Consider the following 17,582-nt stretch of genomic DNA (forward strand, 5'->3'; position numbering starts at 1 on the left):
CCTCGATTTACTGTTTTACTTCTATGCTGGACTTAGCCGCTAGACATGGACACATAGTGGACAATGAAGATATCACCCTAGTCTCCCCTTCTGGACTGAATACCTCTATTTCTGATTTTGAGTAACGGAAGATGCTAGAATATTCTTTTCAATTTCTTACCTAAAATGTTCAAAGTTCTCAAGAGTTAAAGTCCGATAGATGGCGCTAGCAATAAACCCTTACCATACTTTTGTAATCAGGTCAACTGACGCAAAACGCTTCAGTTCCTGCAGGTAAAACTCGTCAGATGGTGTTGGACCTAAACTCTTTGTGTACGTTTGTAATCAGACCTTTGGGTGTTAAACATTTCATGTTCCCATGGGTACAGTTAGACAGGTGACGTTAATTAGTTTTTAAGAGTAAAGTTTTGTGCTGTGTCCTCAGCAGAGAATCAAACCCTAGACTTTAGAGTTGAAAGTCCGCATACTTACCGTTGACCCACCGAAAAACGAATGTGGTGTTAGAACTGACCATTGACAGATCTTTCATAGCCAGATGAGCAGGAATACAACTTTCTCAGACCGTGTCCAATCGGGGATGGTATTTTATTTTTCTATTTTAGTAATTAATGTATTTATTTTTAACTTTTTTTAAAACCACAGAGGGCTGACAATTTCTACGCACTGTCACACACGAGGTCAAGAGACTGTGACAGAATGAAAGAAAACACGGTTCAATAACCGTTAAACATGCAAAGGTTAATGAATGCCTTCGAATCTTACGTTTAATTTCCTGTACATACCGGCGCTGACGTCACATTTGCTTTATAATCTAAAAATCTGATGACAACATTCTATATCTTACTCACAGTGATTTTAACCATTTCTACGTTTATGATGTCTTGTTTATGATTTTGTACTTACAATAGTGTTTATTAATCATTTGGACAAGCAATTTTAAAATTACTTGTATCTATTACAATTTAAAAACTTACATCATAAAAATTAGTATACTAGGTAAAATATATATGAATATAATTCGTTCTTACCTCAGAAAAAAAAAGTTAAATCTTTAAAATAACTTTTGTATTTCGGAATGAGAAATCTTACAAGACATTACAAATTAATACGTTATTCTGACGGACGTAAGAAAATACAAATAGAATAAACAATAAATTGAGTTAAATTCAATTTTTATCCGTTACAACCAGGCTAAATAATTGTTTTCCTTCGTTAAAAAAAAAAAGAAAAGAAAATAACATTAACTTATAACCTCGTAGTCTTAACGAAGATAACACAAACTTTGTGACCAAAATGGAGTCAATGTTTAAAAGTGAACAACAGATGGCACCACTCGCGATTTTAAATATGAAAGGACAATCAGTGATGACGAGAAAATCCACTTGTAGAGAAAAATATATATGTAAAAACGGCTGGTTTGGGTTGAGAAAATGTTTTATGTAGAGGAGCGAACAACGTTTCTACCTTCTTTGGACATCGTCAGGTTCACAAGAAGGTAGAAACGTCGTTCGCTCCTCTACATAAAACATTTTCTCAACCCAAACCAGCTGTTTTACATAAATATGAAAAGAGTTCAGAACTGTTTCAGTCGAAACTACTTTTCAGTATACTATGTACTGATAATTCACTTTGAATTGAAATATACCTTAACTATATATTTCATTTTTTCGTAGAAACAGCCAATAAGCCTTACGAAACAGTTACGTAAAAAGAACGTGAAAAAGATCACAGAACATGGACAAACTTTTTGAGGAACCCATCTACTAACCCTTAGGTAAAAAAAAAAAAGCTCTAATTTATATTCAAAAGATGAATTTCAGAATGTATTACTTAAACAAAACAGACCACAACAAAGTAAAGTGATCCTATTTCTATGTACATTTGAAGAGCAAAGTTCCAATCTCTATTTCGATACCACTTAAATAACGAGTCGTGTAGAATGTTTTCATATGAGTAAAAATATTCACAATGGTTTGATTGTTTTTTGAAGCTACACGAGGACTATCTGCGCTAGCCGTCCCTAATTTTGCAGTGCAAGACTAGAGGGAAGTAAGCTAGTCATCACTCCTCACCGCCAACTCTTGGGCTATTCTTGTACCAACGAACAATGGGATTGACTGAAAGGACGAGCATATTTGGTGTGACGGGGATTCGAACCCGTGACTCTCAGATTACGAGTCGAGTGCCTTAACCCGCTGACCATACCGGGGCAAACAGACTGCAGCTCGAAGTAAAGAACATGGAATTTATCCGCAGAACTTTCTTTTTTTTGAACTTCAGTGACAATTGATTCAGTTGTTAGGCTTATTTGTAAATATTTTTAAGTATTAAATATCAACAGCTCAGCAGAATAGTTTACACAATATTAATTTCTGTATCGTGGAATTTGTTCTTATTTGCTTACTACGAACTAAGCTTTTGCTGTTGCTGTTTAAACACTTAAGTTGGGAAGACATCCAAAGGTTTATTTTTTTTTAATTTGCAATGCCTGTAAAAGTATGAAACGATTGAGACCACCAGTGTACAGGATACAAGTGCATTTCGCGCATGATTCTGTCACTTAGCAACAGAAGAAGCACGTGCATGAAATCATGGGCTGCTTAATCTCCTGCATTCATCTTGACAACAGAGATCTTATAGAGAATTAAAATAGTTCCTATAGTTGTTATGACAACAAACATAGTAGCCAGACAAGTTCAAAGGTCATTATAATTCTGCTTTCCTTTTATGATTACCTTTTTTGGTAAAGCTTTCTATGGTAAATTATGTTGCACGTTTACGACTCTGGTATAAGACTTAATAGCTTCATTCTTGGTATAAAAACCGTAAACTTACTCTATCTTAAAATAAGAGTTAATAACTGACTTGATAATATTCTAGATACTGAACAAATAACCCACTAATATTATTCCGCTCAAGAATCTCAGACCTTAAATATCTAACACCAAAAAATGTAGGAACAATGTTCTTAGTTACTTTATTTTAACAACGATGCATAGGTAAATCATTCAGAATTAATAATTACGTTTATTTCATCTGAGAAAAAGATACCTATTGGATCCTTCGAAACCTAAGTTTCTAAAAAAGAAATATAAAGTTGTTGTATATCAAAACTTTATACTGCGTGATAATTTAATCAAACGCCCCATCACTTTACAGATCTAGCTAAAAAACTTGCAACCACTTGTCGCTTGTTTCGAAGAATGAACACAAGTGTCTCAAAACGACGGTTAGATGAGTCTCAGTGAATTGGACCATATTTATTTCAATTCAAAATTTAAAAATATTAAATAAAAAAAAAAACTGTTGTAACCTAAGAGATTGTTAACGGAACTGTTTTATCGGAAAATTTTATGGCCACAGTATTTCCTTTAGTCAAGCTATATATATATACTTTCTTATATTCAAGTTTAGGTGAAAATATTTTTTACAAAATGCGCTTTATGTTTAATTAGCGTGATTGAATGTTAATGAACGAAACGTGACATAGAATACTCTTCCTTAGTGTCAAATCTGTAATTTTGGAAGAAAACAACATTTTAAGTGAACTCAAATGAGCCATCTTTGATATTAGTCTTAGAATGTTGACGATTTCATTACATAGCTTTAATTGTTGCTGTTTTCCAATAATTGCTGTTATCTATTATGTTCAAATAAATTTAACAATTATTCCTTATATTATTGTCATTTTAATTACTTAAACTATTAGTCTATTTCGGAATAATCACGCAATGCGGAAGAGAACCTAAAGAAACATAGTTTGTTTGTTTGTTTAGCCTAACGCTAGGCTTAATAACGTTTTCAGTCTATTATCATTGCTCAGCGGTGTGTCTGCGGACTTACAACGCTAAAAACCGGGAATTCGATACCCGTGGTGGACAGAGCACAGATAGCCCATTGTGTAGCTTTGTGCTTAATTCAAAACAATAACTATTATCATTGTATTCAAATTATATCTTTGAAATGTAATTTTAGTCTGATAACAATGTCTTACAAACAAATTCGAGAACGTCACAGTTGAATTCTCAGAAAAAAAATGAAAGTAAAAAATCTAGAAAATATGTCGGTTTCACTATCATTTGCAATATTGTGACCTCATTTTTGAGTTTTAAATGTATTATACACACGTGGATCATTAACAAAGAATGGAGAATTATGTTTGTAAAGGTATTTGATACGTCTTTTAAGTTAGCGTTTGTCAACTTTCTAACATCAGTTTCGTCATGTGGTTTCAGTCTTCGCTTCCTATGCGAGCGAAGAAAATAAAAACAATTAACCTAAATTCTACTAAGTACTTAAATGGACTGTATGTGTCAATAAGTTGTCACGTGGATACAAGTGGCTACCATACACGTGCTAACAACTGAGACTGAAAAGCTTAGTATTATAGTAATATATGCGACGTACTATTTTCCCACGGTTATCAAAGTGGATCAATTGAAGAAACATTTTATGATTCTGTAATAAGTAGCGTGCATACAATCACACCACTAATTGTCTTTTCTCTCTGTAAGGAAGAGAACAGTCTGCATGGTAAGCGACCTCAGATCCCCTGGTTTCCATCATTTTATCGCCAGAAAATAAAAGAGTGACAGTCAGTCCCACTATTCAAGTCTAAGAAGAATGTCCGGCTGACTTCCTTGTATGTTCTTCAAAGTTAGAAACGGTTAGCAGTAACAACCCTTGCGTAGCTCTGTATGAAATTCAACAAACAAATCATTTGGGTGTTGTTGTTTCTTTTAACCGCGGCATAGCGACCCATAGAACAGCTCAGAGTTTGTCTAATTTATGAAGTACAAATTTTAGCTCTTAATTCCGTCATCTCTTAATTAATTTGAGACTAAAATTGTAATTATGTGGGAACCCTCAAATTTGAGGGTTACGGCACACCAAACATGCTCGTCCTTTCCGCTGTGGGGTGTTATTATGTGGCAAAATAATACTCAAGAGTTGGCAGTAGGTTGTGTTGACTAGCTACCTTCTCTCTTGTCACTGCTAAATTAGGGGCAGCTACCGCAGATAAGTCCCGTATAATTTTCGCTAAGTTTTTAAAACAAACTAAACCATTACCCGACAGACCATTCGCCAACACCAGATGTCATCAACAAGAATGGATGATGAAAGATAAAATATTATAAGAATCGCTGTTTATAAGTGCAATATAATACTTTAAAATGTTACAATACCCTTATATTCACAGCAACTTTTAACTGTTCTTGCCTTATATCAGTTGAAGTCGTAGTTGTGGTATGAAAAAATACCCATATTAGACAGCCAACTTGTGAGGTGCCTGAGAGTTGGAAACGTAAAGGTTCAAAATATATATCAATATGTGTTGATATATATCGTAATATATCAATTACGAATAAACTCATAGTCCTAAATGAATAGTCTGATAGCTATCCCTTTATTTTATTTAAAAAGATTCTGTTCCACCGAATTATGATTGTAATAGTTATACATATAATTAACCTAAATTATATATCTTAGACACCTAGTTTACTCTAAATCCTTGCCTTTTGTATTTTATTTGTTTTGCTGGGTTTAGCAGAAAGCTATACGAAGGCTATCTGCGCTAGCCGTCCTCAATTTTGAAGTGATAGAAATGATGGAAGACAACTTGTGAACACTGCCCGCCGTCAACTATTGTTGCACCGAACAGTGGAATTTGCCCGTCACTCTTACGACGCACCAAAGATCTAATGTTCCAATAACGATTTTTTTCCGGTGATAACAGGATGTGAACCGCGGAACTTCAACTCTACAGTTTGACACACTAAGCACTGTACATTTCGAAACTTCCTATTACAGAAATGTTTGTTACTACTATATAGTTGTGGTATATTATCTTTAACTTTTTTTTTTACTTCAACGTTTTTGCGCTTAGAAACATAATATATTTTAAGTGTCACTTGACACAGGTCCAGAAGTTCCAGTTCAAAACGAAGTGAAATATGAATCATGCCTTAAATATCACCACGTGATATCCGAATTATATGTGTCAAACAATTTTAATTTGTTAAAACAAACATACAAGCCATTCAATTCTTAAATTGTATTTAAATTTTATTTTTTCACAAAACAAACGTATGTAAAGTCAATAACAACGACCCAATCCTGGCACATTTCCAAAATAAAAGTCTGTTTTTAGTGTGTCTCAATGAGTCACCTGTGGTATAAGTTGGCAGACGACGAATTATTAGTTCTAACCGGTAGCAGATAACATTAGTAAGTTTGGATCAAGAACCTTGTTTGTAGCACTTTCCCACGTCTGAGCTTGAAGACCTTGAGTTCTGGAGGTCACCTTTCTCACGTTTGTCTTCCTTTATTTGTTTTATTTACTTATAACTTAAACAACAACAAAAAATAGTAGTTACGCAACTAAATTAGTCCTAACTCGTTTCGCGTGGGTTATTGTTCGACGGCGACACTGCTTTCATTATTACCATTCCTGCCAGTGGCGCCAGCTAGCCATGTAAACGAGTTGTAATTAGTCCAAATATATTATACAAAGTTAAAAATGTATAGCATTTCTTAAATCTTCTATTCCATTTACTAAATATTAAAAAAATGAGGAATAATATAGTGTTATTTATCAATATTGTTACTCATTGTTTAGCGTTTAAGTATTTATTCTTTGTAAAGAATGATTTTTCATATAATAAACGTTATGTTGTTGTAATGTGTCTTACTTTAAAAATTACACAACTAGTTACACTGTTTAAGTGATACAGTTGGTTCTCAGAGCCAAATCTTCAAATAGCCAGTAATCGATAATATTAGGCTCACAGTTGTTATGGGCATGTGTTCGGATTTAGTTTCAAAATTTACCTTCTTTCTACATAAAGTATTTATACAGTTGATGTGTTTAAAAACTTTGTGTTAATCATTGAAATATATTCTAAATTCATAGAGCGTGACAAAGACCAACAAACACGGATATAAACTGCTTTTTTCAATCAGCAATTTAACTTTATGTATCACATTCGTAATACTATATTATACGAATGGATTACAAAATATAAATATTCAAGCAACAGAACACTTGGACAAATGTTTATTTTCCTTGAGTCACGCACAATGAAACTGAAAGTGGTAGAAACCAGATACATTTTTAGGAACCAAGGATTCTGAAACCATCCAAAAACAAATCAGGGTCATCTCCAGAAGTATCGCTAGCACATGCGCCCCGATTCTATTTGACAGTGCCCAGAGCCCCCAGTTGGTCTTTTCAAAAATCAGAACAGAAAACCGTGATCGATATCATACTGAAACACCGAAAATTCCCGAATTGTTTAAGAATCTAGCGACGTCTGGTTAATCTCTCAGAAATACTCCCTGTCCTAAGTATCTCATCAGTAAGTCTGAAAGCTTATATAACCCTAAAACCAGATTCCAATATCTCAGACATAAGACCAATAACAGTTGATAAGCCCTTCCTCCAGTGGCACAGCGGCATGTCTGTAGACTCACAACACTATATACCGGTTTTCGATACCCGTGGTGAGCAGAGCCCATTGTGTACCTTTGTGCTTCATACCAAAACAAAACGATTGATAATTGTGATCTAATGTTAACACTATGTTTAATTTTATGATGTGGAGTAATGGTTCGCGTCCTTCACCAACTGTTAAAAGAGTTTTACTGTTTATAAATTCTAAAATTCTTCTCAACAATTTCAAACCGTTTTTAGGCTTAAGAATTCTTAAAACTAAAATCTAATAATAGTATTATACATGGCCTCATCTATCTATTAAGTGTGGTTTGTTGTTCTAAGTTCTTGTGACTTCCAAATGGTATGGAGATAAGTTTACAAACTTACGAGGCTAGAAACCAGTTTTCGATACCAGTGGTTGACAAAACACAGGTAGCCCCATTGTGTAACTTTGCGTTAACAATACCAAACTAATTAATTTATTACAAAGTTCTCATGTTTGAACAGGTTGCACATCTTAATCTCTTTGCAACTAATATTTTCTTAAGAAACGGCATGATAAATGGACAGTTTCTTTACAACTTCAAATGTACATTTTTCAGTTTTGTATCTGCTGACATTTAAAATAATTGAGGGCCGAAAACACTAGAGGGATTTCGGCCTTCGATGTTTACCTTGAGAAAGAGAGGAAACACGTTTCCCGCCTTCACAATAAAAATACTCATTGGTAATTGGACGCTTTACACGGTGGTTATCACGTGCCCTTTTACGTCACAGTCGTGTGTTTAACCCATTCTTACAAGCACTTATTATCATTTCCGGTAGATGAATTATCTGATAGTCACTGAAACTATTCATTCACAACATTTGCTTATTCATTCACTGTGCACGTGCAGCTCTTTTAGGTCTTTCTTTTCAGAAATTATCAGTCATACCCTGGTTGAAAACAAAATATCGAACAAACCACATGTGTATCCAATTACGAGACTTATTAATTACAATATAATACTCAATGTAATCGTTAGAATTATAGCAAAAAAAAGTAAAACAGTGCTGTAGTCAATTTAATCTGAAGTTGTGTCGTAGAAATAACAAGAAAAACACGATCTGAAATTACTGGTCCTGTAATAATTGATACTATTACAACTGAAATTATATATATATTCTTAAGATTTACAGTTTCCTTCCTCTCACATCTGTATTGGATTGGATTTTCTCTAGCCAACACATTTGTCATTGCTCTAAGAAGTGTTTCGCTCGCTCTGCACGTGTTGTTAAATTCACCGTCCCGCGGTTCTCACGCGTTTGTAGCGAGCTTCTGTCATGCTAACTCGACAGGTAGAAATAGATCAGGATGTTATTATCCAGAGTAGCGTCTCACCCTGACCCTTCGATTTTTCCCACGCCATCTGTAGCGGGTTGACAAATCTAACTAGGACTACGTGATGTTTTTATTTTTAAATCTTGATTTCACTGGTGGAACATTTCCACATTAGTGTCGTCGAATAATCGTAACAAATGCGGATATTTAATAGTATGTTTTTTGTTGTGTTTTTTTTTAATATTCGGAAAACGTTGAGTTCGCCTGATATTCAAGGTTGTAAGATATTTAATAATGATAAATTATTATTTAAAATGGGGATTGACATAGCATTTTATGTAAGGGAATAACTGTGGTCGATGAGAATTGAAGACAAAAAATGATAGTTGAGAAGTTACATATAACTTACAATCATTAGTTTCAAAGATAAACTGTTTTTAATTGGCACATTTTATATAGGTCACCTAATCAGACAGACGAGGATAAAGAGAAATGGACAAGGTCTGTAACTATGAAACATTAACTTTAGACATGTAATGAGTCAAACAGTAATGGAGATTTCCCGAAGTAGTTCAAGAGGGTTTTGTATAATAAATTGCCAAACAGCCAATCACAAAATAATGGTATTTTAGAGTCATTGTCAGCCACCAATTATGATGTGACTGTCTAATCAAGTTTGATGTTTTGCTACATGTTAAGTTAAATAAAGGCCAATTATGAGGCCACGAGACAAGATTTATTTATCATCATGAATTAGGATAACGAGTTAAAAGTGATGTGGGGCAATTTCGGTACATTCTTAAAAATAAGCTGATTTTAACACAAGACACGCGCGTTTCTACAAAGAAGAAAGAGATAACTGGAAAGATTAAACCTAATTGTTTCACCAAAGGCGAAAATCATGGATGAAGTTTGAAGATTTGGTTTCAACAACTAGGGTTTCCACAAGACCGTGAGGGAAACAGTTAATAATAATATTAAAACTGAAAGCAAGGTTCTCTGGAGAATTAAACACGGACTTTAAATAAAAGTATTTTAACACAGAGAAAGAACGTGAATAATTCGATATATTAATTTACTTAAATTATGATTCTTAAAAGCAATTAGCAATAACATTACCCTACGTAATATATGTTTAAATTGGGTAATGGTCTTTAAAAAATGCTAACAGCAAGGTTTTGTTCAAAACAATGAGACGACTGTACTTTAAATTTTATCCTGGAAATGACTTGGATCAGATAGTTAGGCATACATTGGAAGATTAAAATAGATGAGGAACTATAACCAGACCGTATTATCCACTGGTTTTAAAAGCAGCTATAGAGTACTCTCTCACACTTTGGTTGGGCAAAAGCAAGTGGTCCGGCGCCTGAGGATTGGAATATTGCGAATGTTAAACACGAATATCAGTTACTCTGGAAAATATAGATTAGTCAATCTTACTTCTGCATTGTAGACTATTTTATATTACTTGTGTACTATAGGCGAGTTATTCTTTCTTCTGTAGTAGTTTAGCTAGTCTTACTTCTCTAGTGTAGGCTAGTTATTCTTACTTTTTAGTATAGGTTAATTAGCCTTACCTCTGTAGTGAAGTCTACCTATTCTTACTTCTGTAGTATAGGTTAGTTAGTCTTACTTCTGTAGTGAAGGCTAGCTATTCTTACTAGTGTAGTATAGGTTAGTTGGTCTCATTTCTATAGTGTAGGCTAGCTATTCTTACTCATGTATTAAAGACTAGTTAGTCTTACTTCTGTACTTTCGGTTAGTTAGTCTTACTTCTGTAGCATAGGTAAGTTAGTCTTACTTCTGTAGTGTAGGCTAGCTATTGTTACTTCTGTATTAAAGACTAGTAAGTCTTACTTCTGTAGTATAGGTTAGTTAGTCTTACTTCTGTAGGATAGGTAAGTTAGTCTTACTTCTGTAGTGTAGGCTAGCTATTCTTACTTCAATACTAAAGACTAGTTAGTCTTACTTCTGTAGTATAGGTTACTTAGTCTTACGTCTCTAGTGCAGGCTAGCTATTCTTACTTCTGTAGTATAGGTTAGTTAGTATCACTTCTGTAGTATCGGTTAGTTAGTCTTACTTCTGTAGTATAGGTTAGTCAGTCTTACTTCTGTAGTGAAGGCTAGCTATTCTTACTAGTGTAGTATAGGTTAGTTAGGCTTACTTCTGTAGTGTAGGTTAGTTAGTCTTACTTCTGTAGTATAGGTTAGTTAGTATTACGTCTGTAGTATAGGTTTGTTAGTATTACGTCTGTCGTGTAGGCTAGCTATTCTTACTTTGTAGTAGTTTAGTTAGTCTTACTTCTCTAGTGCAGGCTAACTATTATTACTTCTGTAGTATAGGTTAGTTAGTCTTACTTCTGTAGTGTAAGCTAGCTATTCTTACTTCTATAGTTTAGGTTAGTTAGTCTTACTTCTGTAGTAAAGGTTAGTTAGTCTTATTTCTGTAGTATAGGTTAGTTAGTCTTACTTCTGTAGTATAGTTTAGTTAGTCTTACTTCTGTAGTAAAGGTTAGTTAGTCTTATTTCTGTAGTATAGGTTAGTTAGTCTTACTTCTGTAGTATAGATTAGTTAGTCTTACTTCTGCAGAATAGGTTAGTTAGTATTATTTCTGTAGTATAGGTTAGTTAGTCTTACTTCTGCAGTATAGCTTAGTTAGTCTTACTTCTGCAGTGTAGGCTAGCTATTCCTTACTTCTGTAGTATAGGTTAGTTAGTCTTACTTCTGTAGTATAGGTTAGTTAGTCTTACTTCTGCAGTATAGGTTAGTTAGTCCTTACCTTCTGCAGTATAGGTTAGTTAGTCTTACTTCTGCAGTGTAGGCTTGCTATTCTTACTTCTCTAGTATAGGTTAGTTAGTCTTACTTCTGCAGTATAGGTTAGTTAGTCTTACTTCTGTAGCATAGGTTAGTTAGTATTACGTCTGTAGTATAGGTTTGTTAGTATTACGTCTGTCGTGTAGGCTAGCTATTCTTACTTTGTAGTAGTTTAGTTAGTCTTACTTCTGTAGTGCAGGCTAACCATTCTTAATTCTGTAGTATAGGTTAGTTAGTCTTACTTCTGTAGTGTTGTCTAGCTATTCTTACTTCTGTAGTATAGGTTAGTTAGTCTTACTTCTGTAGTATAGATTAGTTAGTCTTACTTCTGTAGTATAGGCTAGCTATTTTTACTTTGTAATAGTTTAGTTAGTTTTACTTCTGTAGTGAAGGCTAGTTATTCTTACTTGTGTAGTATAGGTTAGTTGGTCTTACTTGTATAGTATAGGTTAGTTATTCTTATTTCTGTGGTATAGGCTAGTTTGTCTTACTTCTATAGTATAGGCTAGTTAGTCTTACTTCTGTAATATGAATTAGTTATTCCTTGTTCTGTAGTACGCTTATGCAGGAACTCTAATCAAAATTGAACCAGTATAAAAGAACACTTTTATATCTATATTAATTAATTACTTATCATTTCACCGCAACGCCCCCTATAACCTCGTACCTGTTTACACTTTTGTTCCTAAGTGGACCTAAGGATCAATTACTCACTCTCTTTGTTATCCTGAAGATGACCTAAGAAGGTGGAAACGTTATTCTGTACTTTATTTAATTAAAGTTTTAACTTAACCAACTGTCTTGGCCTGGCACGGCCTGCTGGTTAAGGCACACATTTTGTATCTGAGGAATGATTCTGTGAACGCGGGAGGTTTTATGAACGTTGACAAGAATATTTTAACAGAAACTGAAAAAAATTGATTTAAAATCTATAATAAAATTTCAAGATGGTAACAGTGTGAGAGATTCAAAAGGTGAACAAAATGGAAAAGATAGTGAGGAAATAGAAATTCATACTCATCACAAGTGTTAAGTTATATTAATTTTATCAAATTGTATGGAATAACAAACTTCATGAAAAGACTGTATAATTGGCATTCTCTTTTAACAGCATGAGAAACCCCATTAAAAACATGAAACAGTTGAAAATTGACACTTTATTCAAATAAATTTGATAAAGATTTTGTGTACTTGTGTATATTTTGTATGTCTATTTTTGTTCTTATTAGTATTAAAGATCATAAACAGCATAATAACTTTATTCACAAACGTTTTACTTCCTTTGAATCAAGCAAGTATAACGTTCCGCTCAAAAATTATATATAATTAAGAAAATGCACGTTCACTGTTTAAGCCAGAAAATCTGCTTAAGGCGTAAACTATACTCGGTCCTTTACGATTCCCCCTTAGACAGGTTTTACTGTATTTGAAAATACATTATGATTTGAATTTTCATTTCCTCTAACTTAGATTTTTAAGTATTTCAATTAAGCTAATATAACAGGAAGGAAAAGTGAAAGTTTGTCCTTGAGGCTAAGAAACTACAGAATTCACAAGTTGACGGTTGCCTTTATACCTTGAGTCCGTCAGAAATTAAAGGGTTCTCACTTAATGCAATTTAGAGACCCTAAAATTAATGTTTATGGTGTTTATAAAATTCAGATTTTTGTGAACTGCCGTATATTTAAGCCACATGTTAGGTAGACACGTTCCGCTTGTGAGTTCAAGCTTATCTTCCCCTATCTGCAGGTAAGATAAAAACAACACATGTTAGGTAGACACGTTCCGCTTGTGAGTTCAAACTTATCTTCCCCTATCTGCAGGTAAGATAAAAACAACACATGTTAGGTAGACACGTTCCGCTTGTGAGTTCAAGCTTATCTTCCCTATCTGCAGGTAAGACAAAACAACACATGTTAGGTAGACACGTTCCGCTTGTGAGTTCAAGCTTATCTTCCCCTATCTGCAGGTAAGATAAAAACAACACATGTTAGGTAGACACGTTCCGCTTGTGAGTTCAAGCTTATCTTCCCCTATCTGCAGGTAAGATAAAACAACACATGTTAGGTAGACACGTTCCGCTTGTGAGTTCAAACTTATCTTCCCTATCTGCAGGTAAGACAAAACAACACATGTTAGGTAGACACGTTCCGCTTGTGAGTTCAAGCTTATCTTCCCTATCTGCAGGTAAGACAAAAACAACACATGTTAGGTAGACACGTTCCGCTTGTGATTTCAAGCTTATCTTCCCCTATCTGCAGGTAAGACAAAAACAACACATGTTAGGTAGACACGTTCCGCTTGTGAGTTCAAGCTTATCTTCCCCTATCTGCAGGTAAGATAAAAACAACACATGTTAGGTAGACACGTTCCGCTTGTGAGTTCAAGCTTATCTTCCCTATCTGCAGGTAAGACAAAAAACAACACATGTTAGGTAGACACGTTCCGCTTGTGAGTTCAAGCTTATCTTCCCTATCTGCAGGTAAGATAAAACAACACATGTTAGGTAGACACGTTCCGCTTGTGAGTTCAAGCTTATCTTCCCTATCTGCAGGTAAGACAAAAACAACACATGTTAGGTAGACACGTTCCGCTTGTGAGTTCAAGCTTATCTTCCCTATCTGCAGGTAAGACAAAAACAACACATGTTAGGTAGACACGTTCCGCTTGTGAGTTCAAGCTTATCTTCCCTATCTGCAGGTAAGATAAAACAACACATGTTAGGTAGACACGTTCCGCTTGTGAGTTCAAACTTATCTTCCCTATCTGCAGGTAAGACAAAAAACACATGTTAGGTAGACACGTTCCGCTTGTGAGTTCAAGCTTATCTTCCCCATCTGCAGGTAAGATAAAAACAACACATGTTAGGTAGACACGTTCCGCTTGTGAGTTCAAGCTTATCTTCCCTATCTGCAGGTAAGATAAAAACAACACATGTTAGGTAGACACGTTCCGCTTGTGAGTTCAAACTTATCTTCCCCTATCTGCAGGTAAGATAAAAACAAAATATTTTGTTTCACATAAGAGGACCATTTGTTCATTCAAGTTAACCCGATCTACTCCATCAAAGTTTTTAGGAAAGGTATTTCAAATGTGTTAAATTTGCTTACTCTGTTAATGGAAATTGACCTAAGTCTTACACCTGGTGGCGCCAGGTGGCAGTAAACAATTTACTTGTGGCTGGTGCTAGAAGCGTCAGTTTGTTCTGAGAATAGAGAAAATTGTTTGTGACTCAATTTGTACTAAATAAACTTTTTTAACTGTTAATTTTTAAGGAAACCTCTCTCCAATATGGATATATGGCTGAGGAAACATGCATCACACAAGAAAACCTCAAGTGATGTGCAAAAACAGCCTAGTTCTAGAGACACTGAAGTTAATGAAAATAACAAACCTAATTATAAACATTTAAGTGACATGCAGTTTGGCAGCAAATAAAAAAACAACAGAAACGCACTGGACTCGACAGTATTGTGATGAATATGTGAAGTGTGGTTTTGTAAGTACCGGTAACTATAATGAACACTATGTGTTCTTTGTTGTTAAACATTATCAAATGAGGGCACGAAACCATGGAAACAGAAAGTTCACTTGAATACCAGACATCCAGAATACTCGAGTAAACCAACAGATTGTTTCATAAATAAAAACAAAAATGGAATATTTTTTCCAAACAAATAATTTCACACACTTTTTCCACGAGATCTTCCAATGAAAACTTGGTTAGGCCTAATACGGAATTTCAAAACTAATAGCCGAGACAGGTTATCCACGTACTATTGGTGAAACGTTAATACTTCCTGCAGTAAAATAATTACATATCGTGTTTATAAAAAACAAGAAAATCAGTTGAACTGACTGTCCCTCCGTAATGACGAGAGTACATTTTAACTGTCTCTGTCTGATAATACAGTGAAGTGTAGAATTGTGGATATGGTGACAATTATTGAAAAAACTGTTACATATTAAGTTCACTGTAGTCAGTTTTTGTCATTAGAAGTGGACGCAAGCACAGACATAGCAGATAATGTCAGTTTAATGTGTTTTGTAAGATATAATTATAAGGACACAATTCATGAAGATTTATTGTTTTGTAAACCACTTCCAACAAGAACAATGGCCGACGAAATATTTAATTTAATAAATAAATTTATAATCCACAGTGGAAAAAATGTTTTGGAACGAGTACCGATGGTGCTCGCTCAGTGGCAATAAAGGAGTTTTTCCAGAAGATCCAAGTGGCAGGTTCCCACAAAAGAGTTTTTCAGATGATCCAACTGACAGGTTCCCATAAAGGGGTTTTCCAGAGGATCCAAGTGGCAGGTTCCCATAAAGGAGTTTTCCAGAGGATCCAAGTGGCAGGTTCCTATAAAGGAGTTTTTTTTTTTCCGGAGGATCCAAACAATGGCACCAAAGTGTGCATTTTAGCATTCACAGAAAGACGTTAGTTGTGATAAAAAATGCCCTAACTTTGGAATTGAACAATGCAAAAATGTGTTAAATTCATAAAGTATATAAAAAACTACCTCGTTGAATTCCAGAATCTTTACTGGTTTGTGCAAAGAATTAGGAGGTTAACACAAGCATATCCTACTACACTGTGAAGTTCGGTAGTTATCAAAAGGAATTGTCTTAAAAAGACTCATCGAAATGAAGGATGAAGTTATCTCGTTTTTGGAGCAACATCCACCATCAACAAAGGATGTAATATTTAAATTTAGAGACAGGTTTCACAATTTAAATTGGTTAATTAAGGTGGTTTATTTATGTGACATTTTTTGGCTTCTTAAGTGCGTCAAATCTAACTTTACAAAGTGATAACATAAATATTTCTAAAGTCCAGGAAAAGATATAAGCAGCTATTAAAAAAATTAACATGTGGGTACATCGAGTTCTGAAGAGAAATGATGAATCTTTCTCTACTTTGACAGAATTACCGAACCAAGATGAAGAAGGTAATATTCCAGATGAAGTTTCTTCATCAATCAAAGAGCATCTTTCACACTTGAAGAAATATCTTACTCTAATTGACAGCGGTAAAATGTGGATCAGAAATCCTTCAACTGTTAAAACAAAAAATTGAGGAAGGACTACAACTCAGTGAATCAGAAATTGATTCTATTATTGAACTGTCCTGTGTCACCGCACTGAAAACCCATGTTACCTAAGTTTCGTTAGTTTATATTTGGTTAAGCTGTCATGCTGAGTATCCAATTTATCACAAAAAGCAGTGAGATTTCTTGTGCCCTTTGTCTTGACTTATAAATGCGAATCAGGCTTCTCGAATTTGGTTTTCTTAAAAAAACAAGTACATGAACAGGTCAGATGTCGAGCCAGGTTTGAGGATCAAACTGATTTTTTGTCCTCTTTATTTCAAGTTGGTGTGTGATGAAAACAGCATCAACTTTCTCATTAGGAAAATTATTTCTTAAAAGAACATTAATAAATATACAGTAGTATTATAAAACACCTACATATTTTATAATTAATGATGTACTGATAGAACCATTGCATCTAGGCTAGTTACTCTTACTTCTGTAGTGTAAGCGAGTTAGTCTTACTTCTGTAATAAAAGTTAGTTACTCTTACTTTAGTAAATTGTAATTTAAAATCAATGAAAAACAGTTTTGAAGATCCTTTAGGGAATGAAAGACAACATGATTTGTCCAAAGAGAAACGCCTTTTCAGCCGTGGGTGTGTTATAATGTAACGGTCAATTCCACTATTCATTGGTAAAAGAGTAGCCCAAGAGTTGGCGGTGGGTGATGATGACTAGCTGCCTTCCCTCTAGTCTTACATTGCAAAATTAGGGGCGGCTAGCACAGATAGCCCTCGGGTAGCTTTGTGCGAAATTAAAAAAACAAACAAACAAACTAAAGATAACGTATTAGAAAGTCAATATTTCTCTTTGGTTTGTTTGTTTGTTTGAATTTCGCGCAAAGCTACCCGAGGGCTATCTGTGCTAGCCGCCCCTAATTTAGCAGTGTAAGACTAGAGGGAAGGCAGC

General features: G+C 34.5%; 1 long non-coding RNA gene across 1 annotated transcript; it reads left to right on the forward strand.

The window, feature by feature from the left end:
• The first annotated feature begins 273 nt into the window (after positions 1–273).
• LOC143227282 (uncharacterized) lies at positions 274–2,424 on the forward strand. The gene is made up of 3 exons (XR_013014981.1): positions 274–580; positions 1,674–1,774; positions 1,991–2,424. It is a non-coding gene; the product is annotated as an uncharacterized LOC143227282 (long non-coding RNA).
• Positions 2,425–17,582: the final 15,158 nt, after the last annotated feature.

The sequence above is a fragment of the Tachypleus tridentatus genome, chromosome 9 (assembly GCF_004210375.1).
Source record: "Tachypleus tridentatus isolate NWPU-2018 chromosome 9, ASM421037v1, whole genome shotgun sequence".
Lineage (NCBI taxonomy): Eukaryota > Metazoa > Arthropoda > Merostomata > Xiphosura > Limulidae > Tachypleus > Tachypleus tridentatus.